The following is a 14,279-nucleotide window of genomic DNA, read 5'->3' as shown; positions in this document are numbered from 1 at the left end:
CCGGTGAGCAACCCTGTGTGCTAACACAATCATTGTACCAGCCTGTACTGATTTGGGAAGGTCACTCAAAACAAAAAAAGCACGAAAACCCCCAAACCCACAGTTTTAAACCATCTCCGCATCCCTGCTAAAGCTGTGCCAGCACAGCTAAGTGACCGTGCAAGGGAAATAGCTTGAGTATTTTACAGAGGAAATACAGACTTATTTCATTATTTCATCAGGTTTCTATACCACAGTAATGCAAGACTGAAGTCATTCATACTCATCCAGAGTCCAACACCGACAGAGTAGTACTGTAACTGCTTGTTTGGAAATGCTTTTCCCCCACCTTCACTCATGTGCACAACTGGTGTCGCAGCTCACATGCTTGTGTTTAAGACTCCCCTGCACCAAAGTAGGAAGACACACCAGCAGGTTCCTTTTAAAAACAAGTCTAGATTCTCTTCTCACAATCGCATTAAATATTAGCTGATTTCGTACACGACAAAGCAGAAAGAAGGTAAATGCACAGAATTGCACGAACGAGGACAACTTCTACCTGCTGAAAAAATGTTGCATAATTCAAGACATACCTGCTGATTTTAATGAGACCAGTTCTTTCAAAGCATTAGTCTCTTTCCAGAGGCCATGGGAAGATGGAAAGAAGCCCATGAACAAACACCTACACCTTTGAATATCCAACTTTGAGCGTTTTGGAGTTAGTATTTAGATGTTGAACACTGACTTACACATCAAAGTAAAAAAAACCAAAGCCTTAAATGAACAGGAGCCTGGTATCACCTCAACTCCTAAAATAAGGCCACCAAGTATACCTTTGTGCTACAATACCACAGTCAGAGTCCTCATCACATTGGTACCTAGATGTCTAATAAGACATCAACTAACAGGTCAAAAACAACTACAGCACAATACAATATAGACAGGGAGATATTAAAAACTAACCTACCAAAATTACAGCCTAAAAGGTGGCAGATTCAGAACTAGGCAATAGAGCTCTGAGTGTCAGGGGAGATTTTTGCAAAGACATCTGAAAAGCAATAAATCTGCAGTAATGGAACAGAAGCTGGTTTGTCACTGTGGTCACTTCAGTTCAATCAAATACCCGCACTGCTCAAGTTCAATATATTAACAGCTACTCTAAAACTGTAAAGACCTGTTCTTGCATGAAATCAACAGTTTTATAGAACTGGAAAAATCATATATTGAGAAAGAAACGGGCTATTAGCCCGGACTACTGACCTACAGCTTCACACCATCTGAAATCCCCTGAAAAGGCTGTCCAAGCAGATTGTCTATATGCAAGGTCAGAGGGTAAAGCTTGACGCTTACTGGATTCACAAACAGCTAAATCAACCATTCAGTTCACTAACCTACTCTGCAGCATCCTTCACTGTGAGTGCTTCCACAGCTTTTTAGCAACTCATACTTGAGCACAATAGCACTATGTAGGGCTCCCTCTTACCATGAGGATGCTCTCTCCAGCCTCACCCTTGTACACGGCTCCCTTCCCCACAGCCTCCGAAGGGGAGGCCAATGCTGCGCGAAAAGGGACCCGCACTCTGGGATCTGACTGTGGAGAAGAGCTGCTGTAGCACAGCTGCTTGCCTTTTTTAGGCAGCTCACATTTCTCCTGAATAGTAGTGGCACCTCCTAGTAGATGCCTGCTGAAATCCAAACCTACACTGAGCTGCTGAGGGGGCAGAACAAAGCTGCATCCTGGGTAACACATCCGTACCAGGCTGGAAGTTACATAGTTTTCTGGTACCTCAGTACAGATGAGAGCCTGGTCTGCTTTCTACATGTTTGGCAGTACTCCAAGACATTCGCTGGCTATTGGCCTGCCAAGCTGTTTAGGCTTATAAGTTCCTTTGCACCCGCTTTATACTATTAATTTTGTTAAATATAAACATATCCTCCATGTGTCTTATTCCCATACTCCATATGCACAGAACGAACTCATTTCAGTCCTAGGATGAATGGGAACTCAATATTTATCACACAGATCCACCATGCTTTGCAAACAAGACTGAAAAAAACCCCTCTCACAATGAAGTTACCCCTATGATCTTTATGTTGAGCGAAGCATGAGAAAACAGTTCAAAGCTCTCAGAAAGCCATATGTGTACTTTTGGAAAAGACATCTGCAATTCACCAGTAAGGTTCTAGACCTAGCATAATTCATTTAGCAGTCTGTATAAATAGATGCAAATACACTAGGTTCAGACATTTCTCAAATGCCTTCACAAAATTCACTTTCAAGTATATGAATATTCACACTTTGAATAGTATTCTCTGCTTGTGAAGCTTTTATTTCCCTACAAAAATACCGATTCCTGCAAGGAAGCTGAAATAGAGTAAAAATATATTAGCCCTAAAGTATGCACACAAACACATGCCATTTTTTACATAAACACTTTTGAACTTCTGGGTGATTAACAATAACACTTCATTACAAAAAGAGATCTTTAAAAACATTTTCACTAATCATGCGCTAATTTTTAACATACTTGAAAACAAAAGTCAGCTTTTGCTGCTGTTAGACAAGTTGTTCCACACTTGAAAGTGCAAGAAGGCTTTCAATTTGGGCCATGGGTGAGGGCAGCATCCCACTAGCCCATGCGTTCAACAGGTTGAGCAAGGGTGCCCTGGTACCTCAGCGGAGCCTCTTGCTGAATTACCACTACCTCCGTCACAGGAATACTTTGTTAATGAAGAGGTAAGGGGAGGGTAAAATGGGTAAAGCTGAAAAATTACAGCACTTTTGTCAGAGGTGGTTTAGATTGCTTCAGCGAGGAGCATGGGAATACAGGAGATGCGCGTGCTTTCAGGAGTGGTATAGCGGTGTCTGTCTAGACATGTTTAAAGATTCAACTGCACAATTCTTAATGTGCAAGTTTTTTATTTCAGTCTTCTTAAGACTGGTGACAGAAGATGCAGCTTTCCTACAGAACAGGAGGATGCAAGAGTCCTACCACGCAGTGTGATCCGAAGCCTACGTTGCTATATTCATAACTGCATCTGCGTTCTTATTTTCTTTTCAAGGCACTCAAACACCTTCAGAAATGAAGATGTTTGGACAATGAAGACTCCCTTTAAGAAAATCTAAGGGATGAACATCATCTTGCTTTAAAAAAAAAAAAATCTAAGTTTTATTATAAGCACCATGATATTGACATGCAGATTTTTAATCACGCTAGCTGCAATTATACAAATCAGTGATTAAACCCACCAAGAAGTCAGTTTTTGTATACACCGCATTAACACAAACATTAGTCATGGATTTGGCACGTTTTTGTGAGAAGCCTAGTCCTGGAATCATGTAATACTAAGATTGGGGCTACCTGATGCAAGATTAGAAGGCAACAAGCTCAAAAAGGTGGTTATAAAAGCATCACAGGAATCAACGTTTATTTTAAATAAGAGCAAAACAATCATATTTCAATATTTGGATGGCAGCTGGAAATGCTTTTTTGGCATGCGGCTGCTCCATGAAGCCAATAGTGTGTGTAACTGGAAACGTTTCAAAAAACCAGAATTATTACTAAAGTCAAAGACCGTAATTGCAAGCTGTTGGATCTGTGCTTAGATAAAAGAGGGGCAACTGAATAAAACTGTTATAGCTATAAAGCTACAAGCACAACCCATAACACTCTTATCACGTCATTGCCAAGTCAGTACAACTGGAGAGCAAGAGAGTAAGGGGCGGTAGGGAGGGAAGAAGGAAAATGAAGGAGAGAAGCACACAAGGCAGAACAGCAAGAGCTATCAGGTGCTACAAATCAATGTTTCAAACACAAACCTTAGACAGGAGTGCATGACTTTGGTACAGAACAACTGAAATAACACAGCTCCAAGCTTTTGTTGATGCGTAACCTGCTGGAAATGAAAGGCCTGCCTGAGACTGTCTACCCCAGGTTTACTAGTTAGCAAAACACTGAGCTTGAGAGGTTCAAAATGATCTTGAAAAGCGGCAACTCACCAATCTCATGGTTATATTTAAGAACTTTTAAGGAGTTAGCCTTCCAGGCAGAGTTCCAAGAAAAGGTAAATTAGCAAAAATCTGTCATTTACAGATATTTTAAAAATACTGAAAATGTTTATATTGGCTCATACCTCCTGTATCTGAGCACTTCACTCATTTTGCACATTTATAAAAAGCCTTGCACAAGAACACGCTTGAGAAGTGTCGTCACTTTGTGCTAAGAAGTCAGTTGCTCATTTAGTTTTGCCAAAAGAAGTATAATGTATTTAGAGCACAATATAAACAAGCAAGATACAAAGAGGAAGCGTTACAGCAGACCACTTATGAAATTTTCTTCAGTAACTGGAAATATCCCTTGACAATGAACCAGCAGCCAAAGAGCTGTTTCTGTTAAAAAAAAAAAAGACTATCAGATCACAATTTGCCAAAATTACACTATCTGGGAATTTCTGCCAGAAATGCCACGACTTCAGTGTGCTATTACTTGCAAAACATGTTTCTTCCCATCATTCTTCAGCCATAAGGTGGGAGGGGGAAAGATGAGCCATAGCTGTGCTGTATCCTTCCAAGCTGGCTCTTCCCATTATACAACTCCTAATCCAAACAATTTAAGCACACAAGTAAAAGCTACTCATTTCTGTAAACATTTCCAGGAGCAGGACCTAAGCACGCATGGCTTACACCAAGCATATACTAATGGCTAGAGCTAACCTCAAGTTTACCTCTGTTTAAACAGCATAAGCAGAAGACAGTGCTGGCCAAACTGAAGCTTAAGCCTTAATACGAGGGGGTGAACTGAATATTGATATAAGCCATTATGCATCCATCTCATAATCAAGTATTCTTAATGCAACACTATATCGTACAACAATTTTCCCAGAAACACAATGATGTTTTGTAATGATGAAAAAAAGAGTAATGTTTCAGAGCATGTTTTTATACCCCCCCCCCAGCAGGGATCTCTTTACTTTAGGATAAGGTGGTGGTAGAAAACAGAAACAAAACCCAGCTTGTTTGTTTTAAATGGACTTCACCACTGCACATACAATTAACTCTGGAATGCACAAGACATGGCATCCAAGCAAACAGAGGCTTTAAATTTAAGTGCAACGCTCAGTCTGCTCTGTTAGAGGCTGCGTAGAGCAGCCGTTGACAATGTATTACGCAAGATCCATATTACAAAGGAAAAGGACTTTTAGGCTAGGATATAAAGGCTGCAGCATTAGAAAGGGTCAAAGCAATCTGCAGAGACATAATATGAACCAAAGCCATTTAAATTACTCTAAAATGTAGACGTTCATTAGCATAGAAAAGTTTCACAGAAAAACAATGACAAAGTAAAAGCCATCTGATTTTCATATGCTAATTAATTAAATATGCCAAATGCATTTAATCTCTTATTATAACCATAGGGGGAGACAGACCAAACTCTTGAAGTTCTGAAAAGCCAGGTCATTAGCATGCTGAGTCATTCTTCAGATCTGCTCCTTACACACAAATTTAAATTCCCAACTTATTATATAGGTAAGTAAAACCCAGCTGTCCCCTCCATTGCTCCTTCTTTGGAAGGCACTTGCTATACACCCCACTCCTGGATTCTGAATGTCTTATTAAATGTTAGAATGAACTCATTTGCTAGGGAAAAATGAAAAAAGCACAGAAGCCGTTTTGCCAAAAGCCCAAGTTAAACTCCCCAGTCCCCGTAAGACATAGAATAAGCCAGTTGAAAATGAGGTTAATAACATTCTTGCACATATGGATGAAAATCCACACATAGTTTGTAGTCTTTTGCTTTTAAGTTCAGGTGACATTTCTAGCCACTTCTTGCCTTTCCAAACAAGAGAAGGGTTCTGATGTTTATGTAAGGCTCTTCTTGCTTAATAAATCTTAAATTGAAACAGATTTTTTTTTAAAACAATTACCCTCTTCAGAGTTATCATACTACAGGATATTAGGAAAAACCAGACTCTCCTGTTGCTTTTACCCACATCTGACTCCAATCTTAATAGTTTAGCTATTAACCCTGTAAGGTCCCCACACACACACCTTGCCCAGTCCACGTTAAAATTTTTATATGACTGATCTGGGCTTACTCATTACAAAACCTTTTGTTTTACAGAAAGAGAGCAGCTCCGTGGACCTTGATTTACAGGACACAATTAACTGTGCTCTTGGCAGAGCTGCACCAGCCCGGCTCATCCGGGGCTCTCTGCGGTGAGAAATGAAAGAATCTGTCACTGCAGTCAGAGTAACTGCTCTCCTTCTCTCCTCTCCCCTTCGGTCCGTTTCCAAGCCTGCTCTGACCTGCTGACATTTTGGGATGAAAACCTGGCTGCTGCAATATACCTGTGCTCTAAAGAAGTAATATAAATAACAATATTTCCTCCTAGAAATAATAACTGGAGCTAAAGGGGGGGAAAGCACATCCTGCTAGAAAATCTCAACAGTCATTCTGAGTTTGCCATGCACAAACATACAGTTTAGAGACCTCAGTTACCAGCTAAACAACAAAACCAGGGAACTCTGCCGGCAGTAACACTAGCCATTTATTTTTGCCACCTTTTAGGTTTTAGCGTGTAGGGAATATGCATTGTTAACCTTCAAATCCTCTGTATAAACATTTTTCAGAGAGCTTGTAAAATATCCCCTGCTGCGTTTCCTGGCTCTCCAGTTGATGGCATTTAGAAACACTGGTACTTGCGGGTGCTTTATTTTGCTTTCCTCGGCCACCCCCCGCTGGGGTACAATGACAGATTCCTGTCCGAGGCCAGACCCGGCCTCCCTAGGCTCGGACCACAGCGAAGACGCCCTAGGCTCAGCCCAACCCGGTCGGATGATAGATGGTGGCTGCTGGTGGTGAAATCCCGCCGTGGGAATAAATATTCTGGGAGATGGGGCTCGGGGAGTGTCCATCGCCCTTCCAGAGAGCTCTTCGTTGAGGAAGGGGAAAAATAAACGCGTACTTGGGCTAGGTCGGTGCTGCCCCTCAGGCACTGTCGGGGCGGGGGGACGGGGACCCCCCAGTAACACAGCGCGCTCACAGCGGGGGAGCCCGAGAGGTGCCGCCGGGACGGCAGACCGAGGTCGCCCCCCCCCTCCCCGGTCCCCCGCTCGGGGCTGGAGGGGGCCCAGGCGCGGACGCTTCGCCGGGGAGAAGGGGGAGGCTGCCTGCGAGAGGCCAGTTGTCACCCCACTGACAGGCAACAGCTGAGCTCCTGCATCTGGATCCTCACTCAGACCGGCGGCCCCGCTCCGCCGGGCGCACCGAGCCGGCGCCGCGCCGCCCCCTCCGCGGGTCTCAGCGGGACCCACCCCCGCCCTGCCGAGCCCGCAGCCCCAGTCCGACAGCAGGACGGCGCTACTCCCGCGGGGCTCACGACTGCCGGCTCCAGGCTCGGCCGGCTCCGTGCGGGCACCCCGCGGCGGGGCAGAACCCAGGCGGGGCGCAGGACCCCCACCGCACCGCGGCACGGTCCCGGCTGCGGACGGCGCCCCGTCAAACCCGCCGGGCACCCCGCCGCCTCCCCCAGCTCCCCGCGGCGAGAAGCCACTTACCCTCCCCGCAGCGCGACCGAACCACGGCGACGTATTCCCGGGCGGCGGTGGGGTCCGTCACACCGACAGCGGAGGGGGGACAGACGGACAGCCAGCCAGCTCTGCGCCGCGGAGTCAGCGCAGGCGGGAGATGCGCATCTCCAGCAGCGGCGCCGCGGAGGGAGGGATGGAGGGACCGCCCGGCCGGAGCGTCCGCCGCTGCCGGTGACCGAGCCCCGCGCCCGCTCCCCGCCCTAATGGGGCTCCGCCGCGGGGCGGCCGGCGGCTCGGAAAACCCGGCGGGGCGGGGCCCGGGGGCGGGGCCGGCCGTATCCCCGCCCCGGCCACGCCCCTCTGCCCGCCGGCGGGGCGGGGCGGGGGGGAGGCGCGCCGCCGTTTGAAGCTCACGGGGGCACGGCGAAATTTATGAAACCCCCTTTTCCCACCGGTTTGGGAAGGCCGGGGAGCGGGCGGTGGGCGGGCAGGCTCCCCCCGCTCCGGCTCTCCCCGCTCCGGCTCCCCCGGCCAGACGGAGCTCCGAGGCCGCTCGGTGCGCCCCTCGCCGCCGCTTTCCCCGGGGCAGCGGGAGGGGGAAGGTTAATTAAAAATTCTCCCGCTGCTCCGTGCAGAGGTGGGTGACGGAGCTCGCTCCGACCGTGTTTGCGGCCCACGGTGTTGCCGGTGGGCTGCGCGTAGCCGCCGGTTGCACCCGCGGGGCTGCTGGGGGGGCCGGGGCGCCGGGCCAGCACCCTCCTCGCCACTCGCCCCTCGACTCTCGCCCTCCCGGGTGTGCGGAGCCGGCAGGCTTAAAAATGCTCCCTTTGGCGGCGGAGGGGGGCACTTCCCAAAGCAAAGGTGTTAACGTGAATAAGGTGGCAAAACGAATGCGGTAGGCATCGAAGGGGCACTGAAGTAGGCAGGTATACGATTAAACCCCTTCTCTTATATTGTTATCACCAGTTTTAGCACCTGTTTAAGCTATCGGAGTTTGCAGCCCTTGTTCCAGTTGCTTGCACCTTTGAGCAACATGCGTTGAGCTCCTGGTTCTCTAGTGGTCTCACACTGTTTAAATCCTCTACGAAAAAAATCAGAGAGAAGCACGAGTAACAATGAAGACGTTTAATCAAATATTATATTTTTCTCTATAGATGCAAATTGGAAGGTGAGATAATTTTACCGGAGTGACTTCTAAACGATCACAAACTCTCCCCACTTGGTGAAATCAATGTGTTTGGAACTGTGAAAACTTAATATGAAGCTGAGATTTGGTCTGTTGTCTGGCAGCGTCTCTCTTGATTCTCTAAACAAGGAATTATTTGAGGTTAGGAAATGGCAATTTTCCCTTCGTGCTTTGAAGCACATTTGGTTTTCCTGTGTTAGCGGAGTAAGTATGTTATCTGGAATCCAATCTGGTCAAAATCATCTTTCTATATCCGAAAAAATAAAAATGTAACACTCACAGGAAACAACTTTAGACTGCAACCCTAGGCTACGGCTTTATTACAGGCAAGAGTGTTAAAGCTACTTATCACCTTCAAAGTTTCTGCTGCAATCCCAACCCTGGGTGCTTTGCTCTGCTGTTTCCTTGCAGCCTGGATGCGGTACCACCATCGCCTCGCTGAACACTTCCTTTTAAATCTTAACCAAGTCTGAAAATAAACATTTTCAGATAGCATCTGCATGGGCATTTTCAGGGAGAAAGCAAAGACACTTGTACAGACAGGTGAAACTTCATTAAGTCTCCATCACTTTTTCCATCAGAATGAATTTGGATGTCTCCTATAATTTAAGAAAAAAACCATGAAGGGTGAGGTAGAAATGTGAAAAAATTAATACATTCTAAAGGGAATATGAAGAAAAAGATGACAAAGGTGGCAAAAGGGCTGCTTGTTGCTGCTGTAGAGTTCTTGCCCCTTGCCCTGTGCTCTTCCCTGCCACCTAGTCAAGCATTTCCGTAGCACTTATCACTAAGATCTAAATATGTTTAGACTGTGCTGGCAGCATTGCATGATTTCCGTCATTTACTTCTTCCCACTTCAGGTTCCAAAGGCATAGGAAATAAGATTGCTTGGCTTTTAAATAACCTTGTCAAAGGTGTTTACAGTCATATATTAGCAGATCTGAATCTGGAATGAAAGAATTTATGGCCAATGCACTCTTTTAAGTTGTATATCTGTTTATCTGATCCTCACTTACAAGTGCCTCTAATTAAGCTATAAACTCTTAGTTTCTACTTAACCATATGGGTAGCCTGGGAAGTTTGCTACAGTAATGTAATTTACCCGCTCTACAGCCATGTCTGCAATGCAAATCCAGCATAACTGCTTTAATAGTGTTACAACCTGCTCTGTTTTCCACAACGTGGACAGAAATAAAGCATGTCCGAGTTACCAGCTATAGTCCTGATGAAACAGCACAGTTAGTTTTCTCCCTGGACCTATGAGATTTTCTTTGTGTCAGGGAGAAAATGCACCCATAACCCTGCACACAGTACGAAATAAGATTAAAAAATTCAACCCACAAATGCAAGTACTGGGGGAGGGGCTATAATATTCTCCATCAATTTTTTTTTTCACTTTCCGTGGAAGCTACTTGGATCCCCTGTGATTTTGTTGCATTTTACCCCCAGGTACTGTTCGCAGTTTTTAGTTGCATGCACTTGTCATTCACTTGAAGTCTGGATAATTTGAGGATGGGGTCTACTCTGCCACTAGGGTGGGTTCAGAGAGTGTATGAGGAAAACTTGCACATAGAAAAGGACCAGAGTTACAATATCTATTTGTATATCTTAAACTTTTATTAAACATTTCAAAAATACTTATGCAAGGAAAAACACATAAACTACTGATAAGCAGGTTTAAAAGGGGCTTGAGTCCCAGCTTTGTTACCTTCGCATAGTAAAAACTCCAACTTCAATGGGGCTGTTACCTATTGTATGAAAAATGTGTTCTAAAATATTTTCTATAATTAGGATTTTTCTCTAGAAAGTAGTGCTGACAGTGATCATGGATTTCACGTGAGGAATGCAATTTTTGGCCTATGTTGTCAGAGCTTAAAATTTAAAAACGTGAAGTGTGAAAAGTTTTTGTGTGATTTTGAAATATCCATATAGATTCACATGGGTATGGAAATGCCCTGCACAGTCCAACAGATTTTCTTTTCCAATCCTGCTTCTTCCAGTGAATACTTTATATTTTCTTATCTTTAAAGTATTCCATGTTTTCACATTGAAAGGACTAACCAACTCTTGGTAGGCAAAAGGAAGCATAAAACTATTTTTGTGTAAATCTTACATACAGAGTTGCGACTGCAACTGCACGTAGGTGAACAAAAAAGGCTCCTTAGCTAGGTAGTGAAAAATACAATCTAGCACTGATGTAGCTTTGAGGCTAGCCCAGCTTGGAAGAGATGGCTGGACCACATGGTCCCCAGAGGTCCCTTTCAGCCCTGATCCTGTGATCTAGAGCTGTTGGACTCAACCAATACAGAAGATACAGGTCAGACTATGCTAATTACTAAAGCAGTTTAAGTACTGGGGAATAGAAAAAGGCCCTGCCTGGAGATGGAGAGTTTGGGTGAAGCACAGTGATCTTTATACTGGCATTAGGCCACCTCACAGGTATCTATCTGGTGTTTTTATTGTGTATTTAGAACAAAAATTTGCGTTAGATCAGGGGTGAGATTTAAATTTTTTGCAAGATCAAGATTTTATTTTGTTTCCTCTATGGCATAAAGCACGGGCCAGCTTCTGGGATCATTTGGGGATTTTGGGGGAGGAACAATGCTTTAACTTCTGCTGCCCACTTACTACAACACTGTGCATTGGTTTATACTTTCTCTTTTTATTTCTTAGTCTTTCTTTAGGAATGGAGCCCACAACGGGTACAATGGCCAGTCTTTTCCTATTTGTACTCCTCAGTAGCAGCAGGAATGCCTCAGTTTCCCTCTTTGCATACAGAGAATAAAACTGTCATACACCACATGGGTCTTGTAAGGCTTAGTTAATGTTTGTGCAGCACTTGAGCTTTTCAGACAGAAAGCTGTATAGAAGCACATCAATGATTAATACCAACAAGAGCACCTTGTTCTAATTCTGCATTGGGTGTTTCTGGGACACTTCAACTGCAATCAAGTCATGTGGACTACCAGAACCAATTAGGCATACATTTTCAAATGCTGTTCTTATAAACCCAATACTTTTCTTTGACATGTAACCAGCAATGTGTTCTTTAGCAGTTCTATAGTCGTGGCTTAAAAAACAACAGTCTTAAGAATGGGTTTTCAGAATGCCGTTGGTTAAGAGGGTTGCTTTCCCCACTACCTTAGCGGGTGCACCGCTTCCCTCCTCTGTGTCCTCAGAAGTCTCAACAATCTACATCAAACCTACTCTGAGTACTGGGTTGTCTTTGCAGGGTACTGGGATACCTGGTCACCAGTCATTCGAATCACGGATAGACTGAGGAGTACTACGACCCCATCTCACCATCCAGGTTTCATTTCTTTTCCCACGTAAACCTGCATGTAGCATGCATGGAGGGAGGGAACTGCTTCCTGATACAGAGTCAGGACAAACTGGGATGCATGCTTGCATTTGAAGGAGAGGATGGCTTCTCAGGTCTTCCAGTCCAAGCATTGTTCCAGGCTACAGGGTCTCCTTTTTTGATTTGTTTTTGCAATAGTCCTTCATTTTTGTATAAGAGCTCTCCTGCTGATTTTTGCATTTTTTTGTTTGTTTTGGCCTTAGCCCTTGGCTCTTTTTCAACTATATGGTCCCTCCCAATCTCCGTTTAAAAGTCAGCTGAATCCTTGCATGGCCTGCTAAAAAAGTCCCTAATGGGTTTGCTTCCCAGGCATCTCCCTAGTAACAATCTTTGTCCTCTCTACCTGGGCTAAAATGTCATCCTTATACAAAGTCTTCATGCCCTGCCTTTGATTGCAGACTTCTCCATCGGTTCTTCTAGCCTAGTTATCTCCTACGGACTAGGATAAAATAGGCAACGTTTGGTTTACAACACAGATAAGTAATCCCAGACCTGTTTCTGAGATCTGCTGTTGTGCCTTGTGCTCCCTCCCGCTGGAGCTGGGCTCCGTCCTGCTAGCTGCAGTGATGTTGGGAGTAGCGCTTGGAAAACACCCCGATGTTTATGTAGCTATTCCAGCCATGGAGGATTGTACTCTGCCTCCTGATTGGTCTCAGATAAATCTAGTTGTATTCAAGAAATAGTGGCAAAACTCCTTGCATTCCTCTAGTTGCAGATGAATACTCAGAAACCCAGTGGGCCTTTGCGTACCAATTTCCCAGTCGTACCAGGCATTAGGCTCCTACCTGGATTCCTATGAGGCTACCGTGGATTTTTCACAGTGTTTTCCCCAAGGGTGTGGCCATTTCATTGCCTGGAGGTGTTTCTGTTTGAACAGGAGACACCAAGATTGAACAACCTCCTGTTGTCCCTGCTTTGAGAGATGAAACGGCTTTGAGAGCATATGCCTGATCCCACATCCACTGAGACACTTGATGTTTAGCCATTTCACAAGATCAACCCAGATTTAGAAGTACTACATAGAAAGAACTTGGTAGAAGGCAATAAATATTATTTTGGATAAACAACTGTGGTGATTTTAAGGATCCTTTATTCTTATTAAATTCCTTTTACTAAAAAATTACACTTTGAGAAGCCAGGGTGTTAGAAGTTAATGATAATACTCCATACCATTTGTTCTTTTCCTTCTCTATAATGGCACAAGTGTAAATCACAACCCTAACTTGATTAGCTTTTGTTTCACTGTGTTACGGTTTTAACATTATTTAAACACAGTTCGTTATTTAACTGTGCAGGAGATCTTAATCTTTTACTTAAATGTAAATTGCAAAGTACAATCGCTAAACAAATTGATTGAATGCCATTGATTATTCATCAAATAATTGTGGCAAATCATGTAATCAATTATTCATCATCCTCAGAGAAGAATAGATGACATGAAGAATAAGCCGCAATTAAGACAAAACACTATTGGATTCTGTACTGATAATTTCTTTTGAAATTACAATTCTTGCAATTAAATCAAATTGAAATTAAAATGTGAGTAGCCTGATTGAGGCACTGAGTAATGATTGTACAAAAGTGTAATCTGCTAGAGCCTATTCACGTATGGGGACACAGATGACATTTGCTGCCTGAAATATTTTCTATTTTTCCCCATGCATTACTTCTGTCTAATGCAAGGGTGCTGATATGATTATAGATTTTAGTCCCATCCGTTATTATGTGACCAATGCACCAGTGTTACAAAAAGTAAAACACATTCTTAAAAACAAATTAAACAATTCCCATTTTAGATTTATCTTTAACCTAATTAGTGGTTTTTTCATACTAAGTGCCACCCAGAATCTGGATTCAAAATGAACGTGGATAAATTTACATTGCTGTAATAATTTGGTTTTGCAAATCTTATGGAGTTTTGACTTTATTAATTGATTTATTATTTCCATGAATACAGAACCTGACCTGCTGGACATTTGAATAAATGAAAAATCTCCTTTTGCCTTCAGTCACATAACATACCTGGAAAAAGTATCTCTAGGAAACAGTAAAAACATCAACATTAGTCTTCATCAAAACCACTGTTAATGAAATAATTTCTCTGTCAGTTGGACTCAGGTAAAAGTGAAGTCTGATCTCTACAGCAGTCCCCAGCATGTGTGAGTGCTGTCTTGAAATATTCAGCATTTTTTGACTATCACACTAAAAATGAAAGGAATGAA

General features: G+C 43.8%; 1 protein-coding gene across 1 annotated transcript in view; it reads right to left on the bottom strand.

The window, feature by feature from the left end:
• Positions 1–7,822, bottom strand: part of PRICKLE1 (prickle planar cell polarity protein 1) — a 69,458-nt gene extending 61,636 nt beyond the window's left edge. Inside the window, exon 1 of the mRNA XM_075080982.1 lies at positions 7,538–7,822. The gene's annotated coding sequence lies outside the window, so the exon portion shown is untranslated. The remainder of the gene's footprint in view (positions 1–7,537) is intronic.
• Between the last annotated feature and the right edge of the window lie 6,457 nt (positions 7,823–14,279).

Source organism: Phalacrocorax aristotelis, chromosome 1, assembly GCF_949628215.1.
Source record: "Phalacrocorax aristotelis chromosome 1, bGulAri2.1, whole genome shotgun sequence".
Classification (NCBI taxonomy): Eukaryota; Metazoa; Chordata; class Aves; order Suliformes; family Phalacrocoracidae; genus Phalacrocorax; species Phalacrocorax aristotelis.
Note: the sequence above shows the minus strand (reverse complement) of the source record. Positions and strands in the feature narration are given on the sequence as shown.